Source organism: Camelus dromedarius, chromosome 13, assembly GCF_036321535.1.
Source record: "Camelus dromedarius isolate mCamDro1 chromosome 13, mCamDro1.pat, whole genome shotgun sequence".
NCBI classification, from domain to species: domain Eukaryota; kingdom Metazoa; phylum Chordata; class Mammalia; order Artiodactyla; family Camelidae; genus Camelus; species Camelus dromedarius.
Window position 1 is genome coordinate 57851666 of NC_087448.1, and position 22750 is coordinate 57874415.

The 22750-nt window shown below is 44.4% G+C and overlaps 1 protein-coding gene across 1 annotated transcript in view; it reads right to left on the reverse strand.

Annotated features, from left to right (window-relative positions):
* The window catches only part of ATP7B (ATPase copper transporting beta), a 63329-nt gene that overhangs the window by 39415 nt on the left and 1164 nt on the right, over positions 1–22750 (reverse strand). The gene's annotated exons all lie outside the window — the stretch shown is intronic.

Sequence of the window (22750 nt, forward strand, 5' to 3'; positions counted from 1 at the left end):
CTTGCTCTGCCTGTATATGGATGTGAACAACGAAAACTGTCAGCAAAGAGATGTTACAGAACCATGTTGTCATCATCCACTCTGAGAACACGGTGCCCTATGTCAGCATGAAGAAGTTACAGAAGATGGACCTTCACCCCTCACCCCATAGAAATGGAATGATGTTGGACAGTAAGGGACTGAAAGCAGCTTTTTTGCCCCTTTCCTGTTTGCCCCTTTCTTTCCCCCTCTAACCTTAAAATAACCTAATTATAGGAATGAGATCACTAAGCAATTGAAACAACTCCTGACTTACACTCTTCTGAATGCACACCATGCTTTGCCTAATCTGTTGATGCTCTTCCTAGATAAGAAAGAAGAATGAAGAATTAAGCAGTTAAAGAATGATTAGCTCTCAACCTCCAACAGCCCTTAGCAATCCTGCAGGCAGATCACACTGGCAAGATAACAACTGAAGAGAGTCAGCATGTCTGCCCAAAGCATAGAAGGATGCAGACCCCAGCCTCCTGCCTTGATGATTCACTGAGATTCTTCCCCCATTCTTCCTTTTAAAAACTGTCATGGCTGAGCAGAATGTTCGGAGTTGGTCTCTGGACACAAGTCCACCTTCTCCCCAGACTGCCAGCTTTTCTGATTAAAGCACCTTTCCTTTCTACTGACACTTGCCTCTCGGTTATTGGCCTTTGAGCAGCGAGCAGCTGAACCTGAGTTTGGTAACAATCAGATTCACAGGGGAAGGAGGGTCAGAAGACACTGACTCAAGAAAAGATCCCACCCAAATTACCCCAGGGTGTCAGTCTCTAAAACCCCCACTGAGGAAGAATCAATGTCCCCATGTTAAACCTATATGTATATAGATTTAGACAATACATACGTAGGTATTAATACATAAAAACTGAGGTTATCTATGGGTGGGTTATGAAATTCTGATTTTTCACTATGTGTCTATATTTTCCAATTTTTAAAACTTAACTTAAAAAAGCAAACAAGTACTTACATTTGAGAAAGGAAACAAATGTGGTTTTTCAGTTTCTCCAAGGCAAGGAAGAAAATGTTTTGTTAAGCCATACTAGTTAATATAAGCAACAATAATATTATCACTGTGAAAAAGATGACCACAATGATGAACCAATGACATATTTCTTTATCCTATAAAGACATAATGGCTTTATCCTATAAAGAACATTTCCACATCTATTTGTTAAATATTTGATCTTCCTACTTGTGAATTTCTTGAGGCTGTATCTGACAGTCTTGGGTATGAATTCCAGCCTTGTCTGAGCAAATCCAAGCCTCAGTTTTCTTAGGTGTAAAATGAGGTAGCAACAATGCCCACCCAAGGGTTCTGCAGGGAGGCCTGAAAGATAAGAACCTTAAAAGGCTTAACGTCACAAATGTTTGAAAATGAATGACTATGAAGACAAATATGGCCTCATTTGATCTTCAAAAGCAGCCTAGGCAGAGGACTTATCATTTTCCACTATTTTACTGATAAGAACTAATCGTTAAAACCAGTGTAAATGTTCCTCCAACCCCCACTCCAACCCTTTCAAACTGTCCTTTAACATCGTTTCACAAAAGTCCAGAAAGAGCTTCCAATGAGAATTATTTACATCTTATCTACTGAGAAAACAAACCGAATCTCTGGCATCAGTTCGAACACTGACAAAGGCCCGCTGTGCGCCTGGGCTGTGTGTGTCACAAGCTGCCCTCTGCCCTCAGGCCACCCCCCAGCCCTGGGGTGGGTGGGTGGGGTCTATGCTGACCATGCACCTTCTGGGAAAATACATACAAACCACCAACTTACTGCCCATTTCTTTCCCTTGACCACAGTGAGGGAAAATATTAACCCTTTCTGAGCAACCAGAAGCGCATATCCTTTGTTTGCCCAGGAGAAAAAAGAATAAAATTAACAACAAAGGAAATTAACAAACCTCAATACATATGTATATACAACATAGGCTGTTTTCTACATACAATTAAATAAAGTTTAGAAATTCACAGACTATAAGGTCTCTCCAAGAAGCACTTCCCAACAGCAGCTCAGAAAACCCACTCACGGTCTCAGTCCACACAGCTTCAGTGTCAACCGTTCCAGAGAAACCCATCACTTTTAACTTATGTCTACTGTAACAACTATTCCATCAGACTTTTATCAACCAACAGCATTTTTTCTGCTTCAGAATCTTCTCACTATTCACCCAATAGGCTGGCAAAAATTTTCAAGTTTGGTGATACAGTAAGAAAGAGTGTAGGGAAAAATAATTCTCAAGCACTGCCGGTAGAAAAATGGGTTTATACAATCTTTCTGAGAGTGCTTGAGCAGTATCTATCAAAGCACTCAATACCCACTGCACACTTAGTTCCACTTCTGGGAATGTCATCATATGGAAACATCATGACACAGGAATGCCCACTGCTACACTTGGTGGCGAAAGCCCGGAGACCACGCTACACGAAGTATCCACCCAACACAATTTTATGCAGTGGTTTTAAAAAATAAAAAGGTGATTTACATGTAATAATACGGAAAGACATCCATGATAGAAAAAGGGAAAAAAAAAGTTGCAAAACTGTGTAAGAGTACATGGTAATATTCTATGTTTCTAGGGTGGAAGAAATCCACACTTCCATACTCTGTTGTTATGTTTATATCCAGCAGATGCTAATTTTAGAGGAAAATAAAGAAATACAACAAGTTTTCTAGAAAAGCAAATGATATTGTAGTGTTGCTGACCATGATGGCTGGGTGACGATCTGTTAGTAACTTCTCTAAGTGACTAGGCACACACCTCATCCGTTTTCTTCCCTTTACTTAGCAGGGATATGCCTGTGTCCGCTGGGTCATCTTGATCTCATCTAGGCAAAAAATAAAACCCAGCTTCACCACCCCTCACCCAGCACAAAATTCTCTGTGTTGCTTTCTGAAATGGTTAAGCCCACAACCCAGCACTCTCATCACAGTCATCCAGCAGGTCAGTGTGTCCAACGTCAGCCCGCCCTCCCGCAACATGAATCCACTTTTGGTTTACACACTTGCCCTTGATGACTGCAGACAGATGTGCAGTCCAACATGGGCAATAAAGACAAATAACACAGCAGCCAAGCTTGGCCAAAGCAGTCAGGAGGGCCGTGGGTAAGGAGGCCTGGGCAGGCATTTCTGAGGGGAAAGAGGAATTCTTGAAACCCTCCAGCTGGAACAGGGGTCAGTAACCGCTACTTCCCGCAACTCTCCCAAAGGAGCTCTGAGAGGTAGGAGCCTGTTCCTTTCCAGGTCACCGTCCTGGACCTGAGAGGAAAGAAGAGCCTCAGGGAGGCAGCCTGTGGACACAGGGCCAGAACACCCTGCCCAGGGCACTGAGGCCCCTGCTGCTCCTCTTTGGTCCGCAGGGTCCCAGCTGGGTGTGGGTGGCGGTGCGGCAACCGCCTGGGAGCCTCCCCAGGCTTAGCCCCAGCCGCTGAGCCAGCTCACACCAGCAGCCGAGAGGCTCTGACACGTGCGGAGGGAGCGATGCCCCCTCCAGAACATGCTTTTACCAGTTACACCTTAAAAAAGACCTCTTTCCCCCTCTGTCCAAAACACAGAAGAACCCGACAGCTTGCTCAGTATCATAATTCCATTCCAAATTGTACATAACGTACTCTGTATTGTACAAGAAATGTAAAACACAAGCACCCAAATCCACTAACCACAAACACAATTCTGAAATGTTTTCTTCAGGGCAATTACCTGCATCTTTTGTGAATAATGGCACCACCGGAGAGCTAACTTTCCATTCACCTACAAAATTAGCAGCTCTCCAAAACCCAGATATTTTCAAAACTCGATCTCACCCAGTATGTTAAATAATACTTCCATGTCCCAACAGAAAAGGGGCTTGTCCTCAGACAGACCTGGGATTAAATCATTCAGGCAAATTAACCTCTTGATCTCAGTTTTCTGTCTGTTAAAGGAGGATGATGATTAAATAAGGTGACACGGGCAAGTCCCTCCCACATACCAAGTACTAAATAGCTCTCAAACAGATCCAGAGTGTGATTCATAACAGACTGAGTCCACACTCTGTTAACAGTGAACAAGTATTCAATTGTAATTGACATTTAGTTTGGTTTTTAGCATCATAAACCAGTTACTAAAAATTTCCCCCATTTGGGAATAATTAAATTATATTTTGTATACATGTATATATATATACACACACATACACACAAAATATTCACTAAAAAATACAAGGTATATAATACTATGTACACAGACTCACTTGTGCAGTGGGAAAATGGCTGAAACACATGGCTGCTTTCATTTTCCTTCTATTTTTCTACATTCCCCTTGCCTTATGTTAAATTTGTTTCATATAATGAGCAGGTGTTACTTTTATAATCGGGGCTTTAGGAAGAAAAAAATAGTTGCAACCGTGCTCAGAGGGATTAACCGGTGGATATAGTTCAACCAGACATTCAAACACGTCTCCAAGCTGAGAATTCTACTGAAAATCATTTTGGCCGAAACGGTACCATTATGCGTTTATATAGTACTCAACAAGGTGCTTTCACAATCCAAAGAGGCAGGCCTTCTCTTTCCACTTTGTAATGAGGAATCTGAAGCTGGAGGAGTCCAAGGCTCACCTGCCAGGTCCCACAGCCCAGCAAGGGCAGGACGCAGATCTGCACCTGACTTTCTTGACCACAGCCTCCACCCGGACCTCTAGCCCGGCCTCTACCTTGGCCTCCAGCCCAGCCCATCTTTCTGAAAGGATCCTCCAGCCAGGTTCAGGTTGTTTTCCTAGTCACATGAGATTAGAACTGGCCATTAAAAACCCTTAGAACATTTCACAAACACCTCCAACATAGGCTGGATTTTGTCAAGCAGTAGTTTGAACATAAAGAAATACTCTCAAGCATTTCAAAAAAATATTTAATATTTTGCTATCTTAGACACTCAACTAAAAATATAAACATTGATTATGCACTGCACAAATGGACATTCATAAATCTCCCATCAACATACATAAATCTCTTGCAGAGTACATTTCAAAAATTTCTATTCACAAAACTTACTTTAGTTTTAAGACTTTTTAAACAATTAACACCAGAAGAAACAAAAATAACTCTCTAGGGAGCAAAGGACTTATGAAAACTTTCCCTTATGTTTAAGCAGTATTTTTTTCCCATCTACTCACATCAATGAAAAAGACCACCAGTCCCACCTGGAAATGATACTGACACATCATTTTCACAAAATGTTAGTTACATAGCCCTGCTTTGAACATGACCTGATGTCTGGGTTAACAAACCTCTCATCTGCTTAAGAAGAGCTGCTTCATCTGGAAGCAACATTTTCAAAATGTTTACTTAGTTGAAATGTGAAGGTAAACAAAATAAGGTACACAGTTAAAAAATAAAAAGAGGGGTAAGATCAATTTTTGTCTGATTTGTGTTTAGGGAAACTTTTGCTCCACAGGGGCTTACAAAATATCCTGAAAATAAGAAGCAAAAAACCCCACGATTTACCCACCAAGGACTTAATCTCTGGAGAATCACCTGGACTCCTGGCTCACTCACTACCCAGGAGTGGCTCCCCGGCCCCTCTTATGAAGACACAGGGGAGGGGAAACCTCCAGCTATAACCCAGAGCCCCCATTCCTGGCTTTGTAGCCCTTCTGTGATTGCACCCACCTGATCGGAACCGATCTCCTGTGTTCCATTCAAAACCTTTTGTGAAAATCCTCCCTCCTCTGGACGACAGCCTTCCTCCTCCGAAGTCACTGGCCTGATGGAGCCTCTGGCTCCAGGGCTTCTCCTGAAGGACCACCGTTTGTGGACAGACAACAGGGTTACCTGTGGGTCAGCCAGAGTCGCCAGGAAGGACGGCTCAGGGCTCCCAGACTTCTCACCCCCAGCTCTCTCCATCGCCAAGTCCGCAGTCACACCTCCACCTGCCGCAACAGCAGTTCGTCTTCGGGCTATTTGGTCATGTCAGAAGAAAACGCTTGAAAAGTGTCTTCCTAACTAGCGAGGGGGAGGCACCTGCTGCCCTGCCCCTGAGCCAGCCCGGGGAGGCTGCCAGCCAGGCTTCCAGGAACCTGGGCAGGCTGCACACTGCTGTATATATATTTGCTCTTGTTTATCTACACCCCTCAAACCAACTGGCATCCTCTTACTCATCACACTGCATTTATTTGGCCCTAGGAATCTCTGTACACAGTCCCTCGCACACGCAGAGCTGCTTGGACACCCGGCCAGCGCGTACAGGAGCTGGGGGACACGTCACTTCCTTTTATTACCAAACTTCGAGTGCTTTCTTGGAATAACTTCAGCTGCCTCTTCCATAGCTCCAGGGCCGGGGTGGGTGCAGATCAGTAGGGGAGAAAAGTACTTCCTAGGCAATGTGACTTGCATTTTCAAGAAGATGTAGGCAAGTTCCATGTTTCCTGCTGCTATGTTCTCCCTTGGACCAATGGCTTGACCTGAGTCAGAGCTGACTACAGAAACTCACTGGGTAATAAATCATCCGTATTTTATACGTGGCAGAATAGGCAGGAACTGAGACACAATTCAGGCTGCTCAGGCTCCACAGGAGGATTAAGAGGAGACACATGACAGCAGGGTGACCCAGGCAGCCTCCTGCTCTATAGGGCAGCACTGCCTCCCTTCCCACCCCCACCCCCTTGGAGAGACAGGAAGGAGGCGACCTCATTCCCCATGGGAGGAACAGCCACTAATCCTGGCAACACCTCCTACTGCAAGGACGTGTGGAATGTCCACACTGAGGACGGAATGGAGTCTCTCTGGGTCCTAGATTATTCCCCTCCAGCCGAATGTGTCCTTGGGGGCGAGAGGGCCACAGGGACATGTACCCAATGAGGGCACTTAGAACACATCCCCTCTGCTCAAGGTCACTGAGGACTCTGCCTCTTTCCGGGTTGCCTACAATCACCCCTTCTCTCCCATTAAAACTGCCATTGCTGCCCCCAAGAACTCCTGACCAAGAAGAGATCTGCTCTCTTTGAGGGAAGGTGGGCTCCCGACTGGTCCAGCCCCCATGGGTCGGCCATTCAAGACTCCTCCTTATTCTTTGGCCCCTCATTTAGCCCATGGAGATTTAACCACTTGTTTGCTCTCACTTCTGAAACACACTCAGGGCAGCCAACTCTAAAATGTATCTGGGTTGGCTTATCTTCTCTGGGAACAAAAAAGAATCCACTTCCATTTCCAAGAAACGCCATTCAAATCAGTGACCCAAAAAGGAAAAGCATGTTTGATGCCAAGGTCCATGGGTCCCAAATCCACACAGGAGTCCGTGGGGATGAGCCTGGTGTACCTGTGATGGCTTTCTCGTGATCCCTCAAATCTGCTTCCTTACCTGCGGCCTTCATGCTTCCTGATGGGAACTGTCAGGGTCTGCCCACGCCTGCGGACCACCTCACACTTCCTTACTGGGCATCCAAGTCAGTTTCCGTCTCTTTGAGCACCAGACTTTAAAAATTGTTTTCTACCATTTTGGGTGGAAATTCTCCCCAAAGGTCACTTATCTTTCTGCTGCCTTTTCAAATACGGGGTAGTATCCAAAGTTCACCTTCTCCTTGGTGATGTGGGATCATTATCAATATAAATGCTGCTTCTGTGCTGTAGCTGTGAGTGGTTAATGAGGGGAGCACGCTCGCATCATGCGTCCCAAGTACTGCTAAACAGTCTACCCTGTTAGTGCCATAAACTATGGAAGAAGCTTTACAGTGAAACACTGTAATTTTTCCTAATGGTCACTCAGACCCAGAACACAGCCAGAAAAAGGAAGCTGGGCCAGATTAGGTTGTAAAGGGTATGAAGGTTAGACTTTGTCCTGTGGACTAGGGAGAACCAACCACCTGTTTTTAAGCAGAGGACTTACATGACTACGTTGGTGATTTAGAAATCATTTGGGCAGGCACATGAACTCGGGGGGGGGGGGTGTTATAGGGTTACAAGGAGCAGAGAAAGTGAACAGCAGAATGGGATTAAACACATGAGGAGGCCCTCTGGGCTCAGCGATCAAGAGAGCCCAGCAGGTGACACAGAGAGAGGACCTGAGGGGGACGATGCCATTTCCTGTTCGGCTGAGAAGAGGAGGAACTGGGTTAGGGGCAAATCTGGGGGTGAAAATGGTGGATTCTCCCTTGTTCCCATGGAATCTAAGGGCCCTGTGAAACAGTCAGGACATGAGTCAGCTCCCAGACTAGAGAATCAGGTCCAAACTCCTCTTTCTGGCACCTTCCCCCTTCCTCACACCTGACCCTACGTTTCCGCCCCCTCCCCATCTAATCCTCATTATCCTTTAAGTCCTGCTTCTCAGTGGAGTTGCCTCTATCCAGCCTGGCAGGTTCTCTCCCTTATCTGAATTCCAGTATCACAAAGGCCAACACTGCAGACCTGGCAGGTCTGGAGCTTCTGGAGAACAAGTCCTCTGCCTCCACCGCCCTTGTTGCACTCAGCTCAGTCCACACTCATTACTGAGGCCGAGCTGCACTCAGCTCCAAGAAACTCACTCAGCTCCAAGAAACTCCTTAAGCTCCTAGAAGACAAGGTTCTTATGTCTTATCTGCCCACAGATGGAACAAGGTGATGAACAAATACCAGATGTTAAATAAATACTCACTGAGCTGGACTACAGACAGATCAGAATGTGCTTTGTACCTGGAATTTCACGGTGTTTTTATGTCCCTCTTATCATGATGCCAAGGGCAAACTCCTTTAGCGTCTCACACACCCCTTGTGGAACCACAGGTCTTCAAGTGCCTCCTAGCAATAAACTATTCTGCCCCCATATGCACAAATTCTATCAGCTCTTTTCCAAAATAAAATGCATCTTGTTTATCTCCAGCCCACCTTCCCAATCTCTGTGAATCTTTTCTGTATAAAAACAAAAATTCCTGTGGTGCCCTAAACATTCCTGTTATAACCTGAGAAGCCTGGGCCCAGGGGCAGATGGGCAGCTCGTGTTTCCATGAACGTCTGAGACAGAGCACCCTGCTCGGGGACGACATTTGGTTCAGATGTCTCAGCACTCACAAAGATCCCCCCTCCTCACCCCAGCGGGAGGCTTATACTGGGCGGGGTTTCTCAGAAAAAGCCAGGGGGCCAGGCCTCCTCAGGCAGGCAGAGGGGCCGGGATCCTGTGACGGGACAGGATGACAACCTGACACTAAGCTGTGCGCTGGGAAGCAGTGGCCCGGAAGGTTCCCATACACGACGCATACACAGTGCTAATAATCAAAGATAACTTAGCAACTGAGAGCCAAATATTTCAGTGCTTCGGCAACACAGGCTACAAGAGACACTTCTGCCCTTGGAGGGTATTAGCAAGTTAGGAGAGAAGAACAGTAGAGACTGATGTTAAAGGAGAAAGAAATCACTCAAACGTTAGGTGCCGCGGCATGGGGAGCTGCTGGCCCGAGCTCCCCTGGAGGACCAGCGGGGAAAGGGCTGGTGGGCCAGGAGGTCTGCTCCTCACACCCTGGGAACTGGCCATTTCCGAGACTTAAACAATGAGCTCGGCGTGACTTTTACACCAGCTAGTGAACAGGAGACAAAATAAAAACAAAACGCCAAGCTCACTGGAGGGGGTGCTTTTCCATAAAGCCACACTTGGCTCAACAGCCCAGAGTGAAAAAAGTTATGACAGTTCTGAACTATAGACTGGACAAGGCCAAAAAACACCGAGATTATATCAGAGTCAAAGCCAATGTTTCAGCTCCACAGTTCATCAGAGGTGCCTTCAACTGCCCCAGCTGCCTCCTTATCTGGGGCCAACACTGCTTACCTCCAAGTTCCAACAGACTCCTGGTGTCTCCTCCCAGCTGAACAAGGCTGAGATGAAACACATCCAGACTGGCTGGTCACGCTCTGACCCATGACCATTAACCCGGGAGGGCCTCGGCACTCCTGGCAGTCCAGCGACTTCTCCCTGGTCCTCCGGCTCTTCACTCTCAGGCTGAAGATCCCCCACCTCCTCCCTGTTCCTCAGACCCCCTACCCTCATCTGCCATCTCCAACGACGAGCCTGCTCCCTGCTTCCTGAAATCAAAAAAGGATCAGAAAAAAATCCGCAGACTTCTCAACCGCCCCAGCACCTGATTAGTGCCTTCCCTCTCACTGTCCCCCAGGGTGGCCTCCGTGTACCCACTGCTCCTGGTTTTCCTCCTGCCCACCGACAGCTCCTTCTGAGTCCTTCCCAAGAGCCGACTAGTCCCCAAACCTCTTAGGGCTGGAGTGACTCCTGGCTCAGCCCATGGACCTCTTCCTTGTCTAGATGCCTGGGTGATCTCATTTACCCCAGTCAGTACAAATACCACCTACAGCCAACAACTCCCAAGCCCCACACTTACGGACCCAAATGCTTAACTAACACCTCCTGTTGGATATTTGATACGCATCCCAAATGTTAAGTTGTCTAAAAGTGAGCTCCCGATATGATGTCTGTAAAGAAAAATATGTTGCCTGTCTTTGCAGTTCCACAAGGACCCAGCCATCGGCCACTGCAGCCGCCCACCGACAGTGCAGACAGCGCACAACGGTGCAGACAGCGCGCGACAGTGCAGACAGCGCGCGCCCAGGGGAATCCAGGAGGGAGAAAACAGGAAGCACCCTGTGCTCTGCATATACTGGCCCCTTCGTAGTTAAGATTCGTATCTATGGAAAAATTTCAATGACTCCAGGTTCTTGCAGCTTCCCATACATAGAAGAGCACGAAAATCATTAACTTGGAATGTCAGTTCTTTGTGATTAATGGTGATCTTTCCATGTTTTTTTCCAGCAAAAAATTCATATATATCCTGGCTCCATCCTTACCGCTTCAGAGTAGTTCCTCAGAGCAATCTGAAACGCTGTCTCCTGGGCTACAGAATTCAGTGAGGTCCCTGAGCAAAACAGAAACTCACTGTGCTCAGTTGTGCTTTTTTTCAGTCCACATGCCCCTTCCCTGCTCCTCCCACAGTCTTCCCCACCTTAGTAAATGGCAACTCCTTCCTTCCACTTGCCCAGGAAAAAAATCTTGGATTCAACCTTGATAAGAATCGTATCCTTCTTTCAAACCCACACGTAAATGTTCAGCAAATCCTGTAGATTCTATATTCAAACTACATCCAGCGTCCAACCACTTCTCCGCACCTGCACTATAACTCTGGTCCAAGCCACATCTTACTTGCATTATTAAAATCATCTCCTGGCTTCTGCTCTCACCTGCTAAAGTCTATTCTCAAAACAAAAGTCAGAGGAATCCTCTTAAGAGAGTTCAGATGATGAGGTTCTCCTAAAAACCGTCCGGAGGGTTTCCATGTACTTAGAGAAAAACCTGAAATCTTTACAGTGACCTATAGGGACTTGTAAAGTCAGCCCTTTCCCTTTACCTTTCAACCTATCCTCACACCCCTCACCCCTCACCCCTCTGCTGAGACCACTCTGATGTTGCTGTTCCTGGACCCAAGCAGGGTGTGCTCCTGCCTCAGAGCCTTTGTCCTGGCTGCTCCAGCTTATAAATATCCCTTCCCCCAACACCCTGTTGTCCAGATGACTCACCCTCTCCTTCTAATGTCCCTGCTCAAATGTCACCTTCTCAGGGGCCTCCCCAATTACCTTGTGTACAGTTTCAAACATTCCCACTTCTATGGTCCTTTCCTACTGACTTTTCTCCAGAGTGCTCAACAGCTGCCTGATACAAGAACATATATTTTACTTATTTGCTTACTGACTGTCTCCCCAGTTAGGATGTAAGTTTCACACGTGGAAGAATTGTCCATCTTCTTCACTCACCGATGTATTCCCAGCACGAAAACTGTGCTTATATTTTAAAGTTTCTCAATAACTATTTGTTAAATGAATGACTGATAGAGAATACCAAGAAAAACAGCTCACTTTATTTGCCTGCTATAAAATACGGACTGCTAGCCTTTCAGACAGATATTCAACATTCAGAAGGTGGTGCCCCATGCAAAGCTGGCTCTCTCCTCCCTTGCTTATTCATTCCTTTTTCCCTCCAAGCCAGCAGTCTAAGCTCAAATACTACTGTTAACAAGAAATAACAAGCCCTGAATGCAGTCACTTGCCCCCTACTACAGCAAATCAAGGCTTAACTGCAGTTTCAACCCCTCCCAGAAATGTGACCTTTAAAACAGTCAATCTGAAACTTCCTAATCAACACTAGGGAGATAATCTGCATGATAACATTCCCTGCCATTCCCTTCCCTCCAAAGAGAAGCTCTAGCCCAAACTAACCCTTTCTTCCTTCCCTTCCCTTCTTTCTTCCCTTTCCTTTTTTTTTTTCCTCGCTGATACCTTCATGCCCCATCCTTCTGCCTGTAAGAGTCTTCCATTTTGAACCCCCATTCCTTGGAGCGCCCTCCTAGTACTAGGTGGGATGCTGCCTAATAAAGCCAATTAGATCTTCAAATTTACTCCGTTTTTTAGTATCACCAAGGGCAGACGCTGACCTACATGAGCACATGTTGGGGAGGAGTTGCGGCCACAGGAAGGGCTCATGCTCTACCTGTAAGAGGCAGCTCCTCCTGGGCTCCACCAACTGCTGTCAGATGGTCTGGGGTCACCAGACTTTCCAAGAGAAGGGAAGCAGCCAGAGTTTTACACAATAAAAAAAAATCTTCTAATTTTAAAATGTTGAAAACTAATGCAAAGTTCTGGCCAATGAAATATAAGGGAAAGCCGTCAGGGCTCCTGAGAAGGCGCGTTGAGAGAGAGAGAGCAGGTTTGTCCTTATCTCTTCCCCATTTCTGCTGTGTGCAACAGGAATTAGAGGGCTGGGGTCCATCTCAAGGTCATGAGGTAGCAGGAAGCTGGAACAGACAGATAGAAGTTGTGCCAAGAAGCAAGGTCAGAGGCTTAACATGGGGGGGGGGGGGAGGTATGAAAGAGACCCGACTAAAATAATCTAGCCAGTCACTAAACAATAAAAAAGCAAATAACAGTGACAAACCCCTTGGGAGTGGCAGTACCCAGAGTTGTCTAAAACGTCCAGTTTCTAACAAAAAGTTGTGAGACATGCAAAGAAACAGCCAAGTATGACATATATACTTGGGGGGGGGGAGCCAACAGAAACTGCCTGTGATTGCAAGGATTTAATATACAAAGACACTTACAGACCTAACTGACGTCTACAGAACCCTCCACCCAACAACGATATAATATGCATTCTTCCCAGGTGCACGTGGAACATTCTCCAGGATGTCAGTGCTAGGCCATTAAACAAACCTCAATACATTTAAAAGAACAGAAATAATGCAAAGTATGTTCTCCAACAACAACAGAATCAGAAATCAGTAACAAAAAGAAATAAGAGAAACTCACAAATATGTGGAAATTAAACAACACACTCCTAAATAACCAATGGGTCAAAGAAAAAAATCAGAAGGGGATCAGGTAATACTTTGAGATGAATGAAAATGAAGACATAACATACCAAGACTCATGGGATGCAGTGCTTAGAAATTTATAACTGTGAATGTCTACATTAAGTAGGAACTCAAATCAACAATCTAAGCTTCTGCCTATGACACTGGAAAAAGAAAACTAAACTCAACCTAAAGCAAGCAGAAGGAAGGTGTATCAGTCCCAGGACTGTAACAAAATACTGCAAACTGAGTATGAGAAATTGATTCCCTCACAGTTCTAGAGGCTAGAAGCCAAGGTTTTCCTTTTTGGGACTCTGAAGGAGAACCTGTTCCCTGTCTCTCTCCCACCTCCTGGTGGTTGCTGGCAAGCCTTAGCACTTCTTGGCTTACTGAGGCATCACTCCAATCTCTCTCTCTGTAGTCACGTGGCTTTCTCCTCTCTGCCTCTTCATGTGGTGTTCTTACAACATCGGTGATTGGATTGAGGGCCCACCATAATCCGGTAGGATCTCATCTTAACTAAATAGATCCTCAAAACCCCTATTTCCATATAATACCACATTCACAGATACCAGGGCCCAGGACTTCAACATATCTTTTAGAGAACACAATTCAAGGCACACAGAAGAAAGTAACAGAGTGCGATTGAAAAAACAAAACAAAACAAAACAAAAGACTCGAGTGGGTTAGAGTAAAACAGAGAATTGAAAAATAGAGGAAATCATCAAAACCAAAAGCTGATTCTTTGAAGAGACCAACAAAATTGACAAACCTTTAGCTAAAATGACCAAGGAAGAAAAGAGAGAAGACTAAAATTATTGGACTTAGAAATGAGATGGATTATTACCACTGATCTAACAGAAGTAAGAAGGATTATATAGGAGTATCATGAACAATTGTATACCAACAAATTAGATACCTTAAATGAAATGGACAAACTCCTAGGAAGACATAAACTACCAAAACTGACTCAAGAAGAAGTAGACAATCTGAATCAACCTGTAACAAGATATTAAATTAGTAATTAAAAAAAAAACTTCCCCAAAAGAAAAGCCCAGCTTAGATGGCTTCAACACTGAATTCTATCAAACACTGTGTCTTAACTCATTCTGAGGCCAGTGTTACCCTGACACCAAAACCAGAAAAGACATCGCAAGAGAAATACAAACCACTATCTCTTATGAATACAGACACAAAATTCCTCTACAAAACAGTAGGTGACCAAATCCAGCAACACATAAAAAGACTACATGCTGTGACCAAGCAGGATTTGTCCCAGGAATCCAAGCTTGGTTTAACAGAAACATCAATTAATGTAAGACACCGTATTAACAGAATAAAAAACAAAAGACACATGATCATCTCAAAAGACACAGTGAAAACATTTGCCAAACCCAAAATCCTTTCACATGAAAACACTCAACAAATGAGGAATTGGAGGGAACTTCCTCAACCTGATAACGAGCACGAAAAAATCCCGGCTAACATTGTACTTAATGGTGAAAGGCTGGAAGCTTTCCCCTAAGATCAGGAACAAGACAGAGATTCCACCTGTACCAAACGTTCACAGCAGGCGAATCTACAGAGACAGAGAGCAGAGCAGTGGTTGCTTAGGCCTGGGGGTCGTGGGGAGACGGAGGGTGACAGCTAAAGGGTACAGGGTTTCTTTGCGAGGTGATGAAAATGTTCTCAAATTGATCGCAGTGATGATTGCATGTGTCTGCGATCTGTATGGTATGTGAATTCTATCTCAATAAAGCTATTTGTTTGAAAAATGTAGCAGAGAGGCTACTAAAATAGGAATTCCACTGGTATTCATGGAAGCCTGAACACAAAAGGTTTCGGGAGAGTGGTGAGGCAAAGAGGGCAGATGGCAAAAACCTACAGATGGCCCCATACCCTCCCAGGAGAAGGGATAAACTGTGCTATGTTCCTACCACGGCACACTGCACAGCAGTGGATCTCAGAAGTGTAATGTGTCGTGAGAAAGGCTAGTCTATATATATATATTTATACATGTAATTATTTTATATCCAATTAACTGATAAAATAATGAAGGGAAAATGTTACAGTGAACGGAGGTGTGGAAACCAGCAAGTGCAGGGGATTCTTTCTGAAAGACTGAGGAAGAGGAGGAGGGGAGAAATAGCACAACCGCTACTGGGAGACCCAAGGCAATAAAAGAGACTTCAGAACAAAGGCAGGTCGGCTGACTTTACAAGCTGAAGCGGAGAAGTTTGCAGAGAGAGGGAAAGACTAGAGGTGAAGAAGATAAGACCTCATCAGAGCAGTGAAGGCTCCAGATCAGGCGGCGAGGAGGGGGCAGAGGTCCAGGACACTGGGAGGGGAGAGGACCTTGAAAGGAAGTGGGCCTCCTGAGATTAGAGATGAGCAAGTGAAAATGGACACAGATCTAAACAAAATTTGGGGAGAAGATGCGTAGAGACAGGCAGAAAGTTGAAGAAAATCATACAGAGTGGTGTTCGTTTTCTGGAGGTGTGAATTGAGGTCATTTGTTGAGACTAAGGGAGGCGGGGGCCTTGCAGAGGGCTCCCTGCAGTGGGTGCAGGCTTGAAAGAGTCACACGCAGGATGATAAAGATAAAGAATGGCCAAAGGCACATGCAGGCACCGTCGAGATTAGAAACAAGAAATTGCTGGCAGCACCAACCACGTAGTTGCCTGAACTTCCCTGGCGATTCTGTCGCTCTGGTGCGGCACTGACGCTGGGGCAATGGACAGATGAACGGGAGAGTCCAGGGTACGGGTGAAAGGCTGCTTCATGCTATAAACCAAGAGTCTGTCAGGTCAGGGAAAGAGAGGCCGCAGATTCAGTAATAATGATAATAACAGACTCATCAGTGGACAGCTTTTAAAACTGCTTTTTAAAAGGATGTCTATAATGTTAGCACCACTGGGCTTAGACAAAGAGTAAAAAAAAAATGAAGAAAAGAGAGACTGGAATGAAATATGCCAAAAATGTTAATATTGGTTATATTTGAGTTGCAAGGATATATTTTTTTTTATTTCTAAAAACTCCTATTAGATGCAGCAAAAGCAAACAATAAAGGAAGTTTACAAACATGCAGACAAGTCATCCTGTTAAAATAGAAACAAGCCCCAAATGGAGTCACCTGTGCTTAGCCCCACCTCAGCAAACCGAGACTTAATTCCTAACCTAATTTCAGCTTCAGCCTCCCCCAGGAAAGTCATGATTTTCAGCCAGTCAGTCTGCAATCACCTGGTCAGCACTAGTGAGGGAACGTGCCTGACAGACCCCTGCTTTCCCCAACGGGAAGGTGACCTTACCTGAAACAATCCACTCTTTGTTGCAATAACTCCCTTGCCACGCCTCACTCTGTCTATAAGTCTTCCATTTTATACAGCCCCTCGGAGCTCCTTTCCTTCTGCTAAGATGAATTATTCATGAACAATTAAATAACACCAATCAGATCTTTACTCAGTTGAATTTTGTTTTTTCAACAATCCTAAGAGTGGCAGGAATAAAAGTAAATTTTCCCCTTATGGTCTTTATTTTCCAAATTTGGATTAAGGAGTTAAATTACTTTTATAATAACAATTTTCTAAAGAATTTTAAATGTTTCTATGCCCAATGCAGAGTGACTTTTAGTTTCTGGAGGAATTGAGGCTTTTAACAAAATAGCTACATTCTAAAACAACAGATCTCACAATGACTGGTGTTTTTAAAGTCTTACTTGCTGAGTTAATTACATCATAATAAAGAGTTACTCTCTTCTTTGCCTCCTACTTTATTTCAACAACCTTTGATCTGCTCAGATTTTCTCCTTTAACCTAGTTAAAAAAAAATCACAGATATTCCAGAACTTCACGTGGCAATGATTCCCAATCCTATAGATAAAAATAATATTGCACACACTTGAACGTGGATACGTCCTTGCTACCTATGCTCTGGCACCAATGAACAGCCTCCTGTGATTGGCCATCCCTATGCCTGCAATGGACAAGAGAACGTATGTCAGATAAAATGCATTTAAAAATCCAGCACTCTCACCTCCATGGTTTATCACCCAGTTACTTGGGTACCAAGTATGCTCTGCGTTGTCACTGTCAGGACTACGACTGGCCTCTGACATGAGGGCACTCAGGAGAGGAGACTCCACAGGGAAAGCTGACTCCCTGTTCTTTTATAGGCTTTTCAGCCACCTGCAGTCTGGACGGGGCTGGTCACAGTCCAAGGCCTCTAGCAAGTCTCCAGCAGCTCCATTCCCAGCTAACATCTTCTTTTAGGAGTGCCTCAAAGCATGTTTCCTCATGCTCAAACTCTCCAGTCTTGGGTATAAAATCCAACTCCCAGCCAGGGCCTTCCAGAATCACTTTTCCAGGCTGGTTAAGCCATTCACAGCACCCCCAAATCCATCTTTCCATCCGATCCTTGGACCTTGGCACAGGCTAGTCTCTGCCAGCGACATCCTTCATTCCACTCCACTGTGTCCAACCAACACCTGCTCCTCCTTCAAGACCTTACTCCTGCACCACCTCCCCCAAGTTCTCTATGCATCCTTCCCCCCAGGAAAGGCTGACCGTCCCCGCCTGTGGGTGCTGCACTGCGAGGGCACTTCTGCTCCTGCACCCTGACTATCAGCTCCCAGAGCACAGGGCTGACCTCTGTTCATCTCTGCGTCCCTCTGTGTGGCCCAGCACGAGGCAAACAGAAGGTGCTCTGTAATGTTTGTGAACCGAAGGCTGAAGGGCCAGGTCATGGGCCACCAGCCTCTCAGGGTCACTGCTGCCCCACGGAGAGGCCTCTGAAGAGAAAACACAGTGAGAGGATCATATTCTAATTCAGTTATTCAGGAGCACCTGTGGCGCACCTATTATGTGCCGTGGAGTACTTTGTAAGTGATACTAACTCAGTCCCTACTTTCAAGAAGCACAGAGTTGCAGAGAAAAGCTCTATTCAGACAAGTTTAATCAAAACCATATGGTGGGACCAACTGTCAAGTTAAATTTGGAAGAAAAACTGTATCTGAGAAAGTGAGACAGGCCTCACTGGGACTCACTCCCAGATCTGCCTCTTACCAGCTACAGGACTTCAGGAAAGTTACTTAATTTCTCTCTGCCTCGGTTTCTCCATCTGTAAAGATGAGGAACATGGACCTCACGCTCCACCCCTTGGCTTCCTTCCCTCTGCTCCAGCCTAACATCCTTACTGTTCCTCAGTCAGGTCACTCCTGACTCAGGAGCCTGCCATCTTCTGGTTCCTCAACCTAGAACATTTCCCCCCAGATCTGAATCATTTGGGTCTCCACACAAATGCCACCTCAGAGAAGAATTCCCTGACCACCTGCTTAAAATGGTATCTTCCCCTGCTTCCGTATCTTGGCAACTATAAAGAATGCTGCTGTTAATAGCGGGGTGTATGTATCTTCTTGAATTCTTATTTTGCGGTTGGGTTTATTTCTTTGATAACTATGTAAGTTTAAAAAGCTAAAGCTCTAAACGTTCTTAGAAATGATGAACAGTACACATATGTAAATTTTTAAAAATATGTGCAGTATATTGTATATATGTATTTACATGCAATATGTTGTATATGTGCAAATTGTAACAATTCTACCTAATAAAACTGAAAAGTGAAAAAAATAAATGCAACTATGAAAACGTAAAAAAAAAAAAAAGATATCTCCCTCTCCCATGTATTTCTGATGTCATTTCTCCTACGCTGATTTATGGACTGTCCGGCACCTCTCAGCACCAGAAATAACACTATTTCTTTACTCTTTTTTCTTTTCCTGCATCTCCTTCTAGGATACAAATTCCTTAAAGGCAGGGTCTTGGTCTTAGCTGGATCTCCAGTGCCCAGCATGCCTGGCACACAGTAGATACAGGCAGATTCATTTTCTTGTACTTCACAGATAATGCATTTTTTTTAATAAATTAAAGGTTTGTGGAAACCCTGAGTTGAGCAAGTCTATCAGCCTCATTATTTCAACAGCATCTGCCGACTTACTGTCTCTGTGTCACATTTTGGCAATTCTTGCAATATTTCAAGCTTTTTCATCATAATTACATTTTTTTCTGGTGATCTGTGATCAGTGACCTCTGATGTCACTATTATACTTTTTGTGGGACACCACAAGCTGCTCCCATATAAGCTGATGAACTAACTCGATAAATGTGTATGTTCTGAGTGTCCCACCAACCGGCAGTTCCAGAGCATGGGCCTAACTCTCTACAATTCTGTGAAGGCTGAGAGAGGTTAGGAAGCTGCAGAAAAGTCTGAAGCTAGCAGAGGCTGCTTCACAAAGTTTAAGGAAAGAAGCTGTTTCCATAACATAAAGTGCAAGGTGAAACAGCAAGTGCTGCTGTAGAAGATGCAAGTTGTCCAGAAGATCACACTAAACAACACAGGTTCAACACAGACGAAACAGCCTTCTACTGGAAGATGTTATCGAGGACTTTGAGAGCTAGAAAGAAGTCAATGCCTGGGTTCAAAGCTTCAAAGAACAGGCTGACTCTCTTGTCAGCCTGGGACTGACTAATGCAGCTAGTGATCTTAAGTTGAAGCCAATGCTCATTTACCATTCTGAAAATCCTAGGAGAAATATGCTAAATCTACTCTACCTATGTTCAATAAATGACACAAAGCCTAGATACAGCACACCTGTTTACAACATGGTTTACTGAATATTTTAAGCCCACCTTGAGACATATTGCTCAGAAAAAAAGATGCCTTTCAAAATATTATTGACCATGCAGCTGGTCACCCAAGAGCTCGGATGGAGATGGACAGCAATTAATGCTGTTTTCTTCATGCCTGCTAACACAAGATCCATTCTGTAGCCCATGGATCAAGGAGTCGTTTCCACTTTCAAGTTTATTTAAGAAATACACTTCATACGGCTATAGCTGCCATGGATAGTGAGTCCTCTGACTGGGCAAAATCAATTGAAAATCTTCTGGAAAGGATTCACCACTCTAGATGCCATTAAGAACACTGGTGATTCATGGGAAGAGGTCAAAATGTCAAAATCAACAGGACTTTGGAACAAGTTGATTCCAACCCTCATGGATGACTTTGAGGGGTTCAAGATTTCAGTGGAGGAAGTAACTGCAGACATGGTGGAAATGGCAAGAGAATTAGAATTAGAAGCTGAGCCTGAAGATGTGGCTGAACTGCTGAAATCTCATGATGAAACTTGAACAGCTGAGGAGTTGCTTCCTATGCATGAGCAAAGAAAATGATTTGCTCAAAGGTGGAATCTACTCCTGGTGAAGATGCTGTGAAGACTGTTGAAACGAAAACAAAGGATTCAGAACATTACATAAACATAGTTGGTAAAGCAGCAGCAAGGTTTGAGAGAATTGACTCTGATTCTGAAAAAAGCTCTACTGTGGGTAAAGTGCTATCCAGCAGCATTGCTATCAAACAGAGAAGTCGTCCATGAAAGGAAGAGTCAATCCGTGCGGCAAACTTCACTGTTGTCTTATTTTAAGAAATTGCCATGGCCGCCCCAGCCTTCAGCAACCACCACCCTGATCAGTCAGCAGCCATCAACATCGAGGTGTTGACTAAAAAAAAAAGCACAATGTGAGAGTTATGAGTTAAGTTTTATTTGGTGCCAGGTGAGGACTACAGCCTGGGAGACAGCCTCTCAGATACTTCTGAGGAACTGTTCCAAAGAGGCAGGGCAGGGAGGCAGTATGATTTTCGTGAAAAGGGGGTATGTGTGGTCAAGCACACATTTTAGCAGAAGGCTGTTGCTAGTCACAAGGAGAGGATGTCACCATTAATGATTTTAGTGCTTTCCTAGATATGAGAAAATACAAGAAACTGGGCTGATAAAATCTCCTGAAAATATCTAACTATCTGAAGGTCTGTTCTGCCAGTTTTTCCCCCGAGCAGAGTGCCCACTTCTTGATCTCCACCCTGGACTCCTTTCAGGTCAGCAACTGCAGTGACTAGTGACTTCATTCTTGCAGAACCAAACGGCAAGTGACAATTTTCAGTTGGCAGTGGCAAGATCCTCCACCAGTAAAAAGATTACGACTCACTAAAGGCTCAGATGATGGTTGACATTTTTGAGCAATAAAGTTATTTTTAAATTAAGGTATGTACATTTCTTTAGACATAATGCTCCTGCACACTTAACAGACCACAGCAGAGTGTAAAAATGACTTTTATATGCACTGAGAAACCAAAAAATGTGTGTTTGCTTTATTGTGGTCTGGAACTGAACCCACAGTTTCTCCAAGGTATGCCTATGCTAAAAAAAAAAAAAAAAAAAAAAAGCTGCATGAAAGGTGATGACAAGAAATAATATCTACATCAAAAGGTTTTGTGAGGATTAAATAAGTACACAGAGAGGAATATTAAATGCCTAAATAGAGTACTCAGCACATAGAAAGTTCAATAGGGTTGGCTAATACCATATCAAAGGAATCCAGATGAGGGTGAGGCATGGCTTGGGCAGAGGCAGCTACAGAAAAGTTTCAAGAAGAGGCAGGTCTTGAGCTCCATCTGGAAAGGTCAGGATTTTTCTGATAGGCAGAGCAGCAGGGGCCTGGCAGGGGGTTCAAAGAGTCTCCTCTTCCATGGGAGCCCCCCTCTTTCCCACAGGTGCTCTCCCAGCACCTCCACTTAATGCAGAGTCATCACACTAAGAATCAACCAATGACTAGCCTCTCTCTGCCCATCCATTAATCCGTTTATCTTTCATTTCTACATCACCAGGGCCTAGATGAATATCACCCCAAGAGAACACGCAATAGTGTTGAATTCCAGAAATCTGCAGAAAAGGCACAGCCTACTCTTCAGACCAGCAATCCTAGCCTTGGTGTCTATCCTAGAGAAATACTCAAAGGTAAGCATGAAAAATCACGTACAAGGAAGTCCACTACCACATGGCTTGTGAGGAGGGGAGAAAATACAGAAGCAACCAGAATGTCCACCCAAGAATTAACAAATAAACATGCTATGGTTCACCCACACTCTGCATAGGTTAAACTAAGTAAGATAGCGGCTTATATATCAATATGAAACAATCTTCAAAATACATTGTTAAATTGAAAAAACAAAAAGGTTGGAGGATTCACACTATGTGATCTCATTTCCATAAAACAAACAAATATTTTAAAACCACACACACGATAACCTAAAGATTGCCCAGGAGATATCCAGTGGTATCTCATTAACCACTGTGTTTTCAGCTTTTCAAAATTGTGCCTGAAAGATGTTAAGCTTTCAATAAGTATATATGGAATGAATGAAGACATATGTACATGACCAAGAAAAGACTGTAAAAGGATCTGCTTTTCGTGCTAAATATTTCTGTACTGTTTGCATTTTTAAGAGATCGCACTAATGGATTACTTGTATAATTTAAATGAACT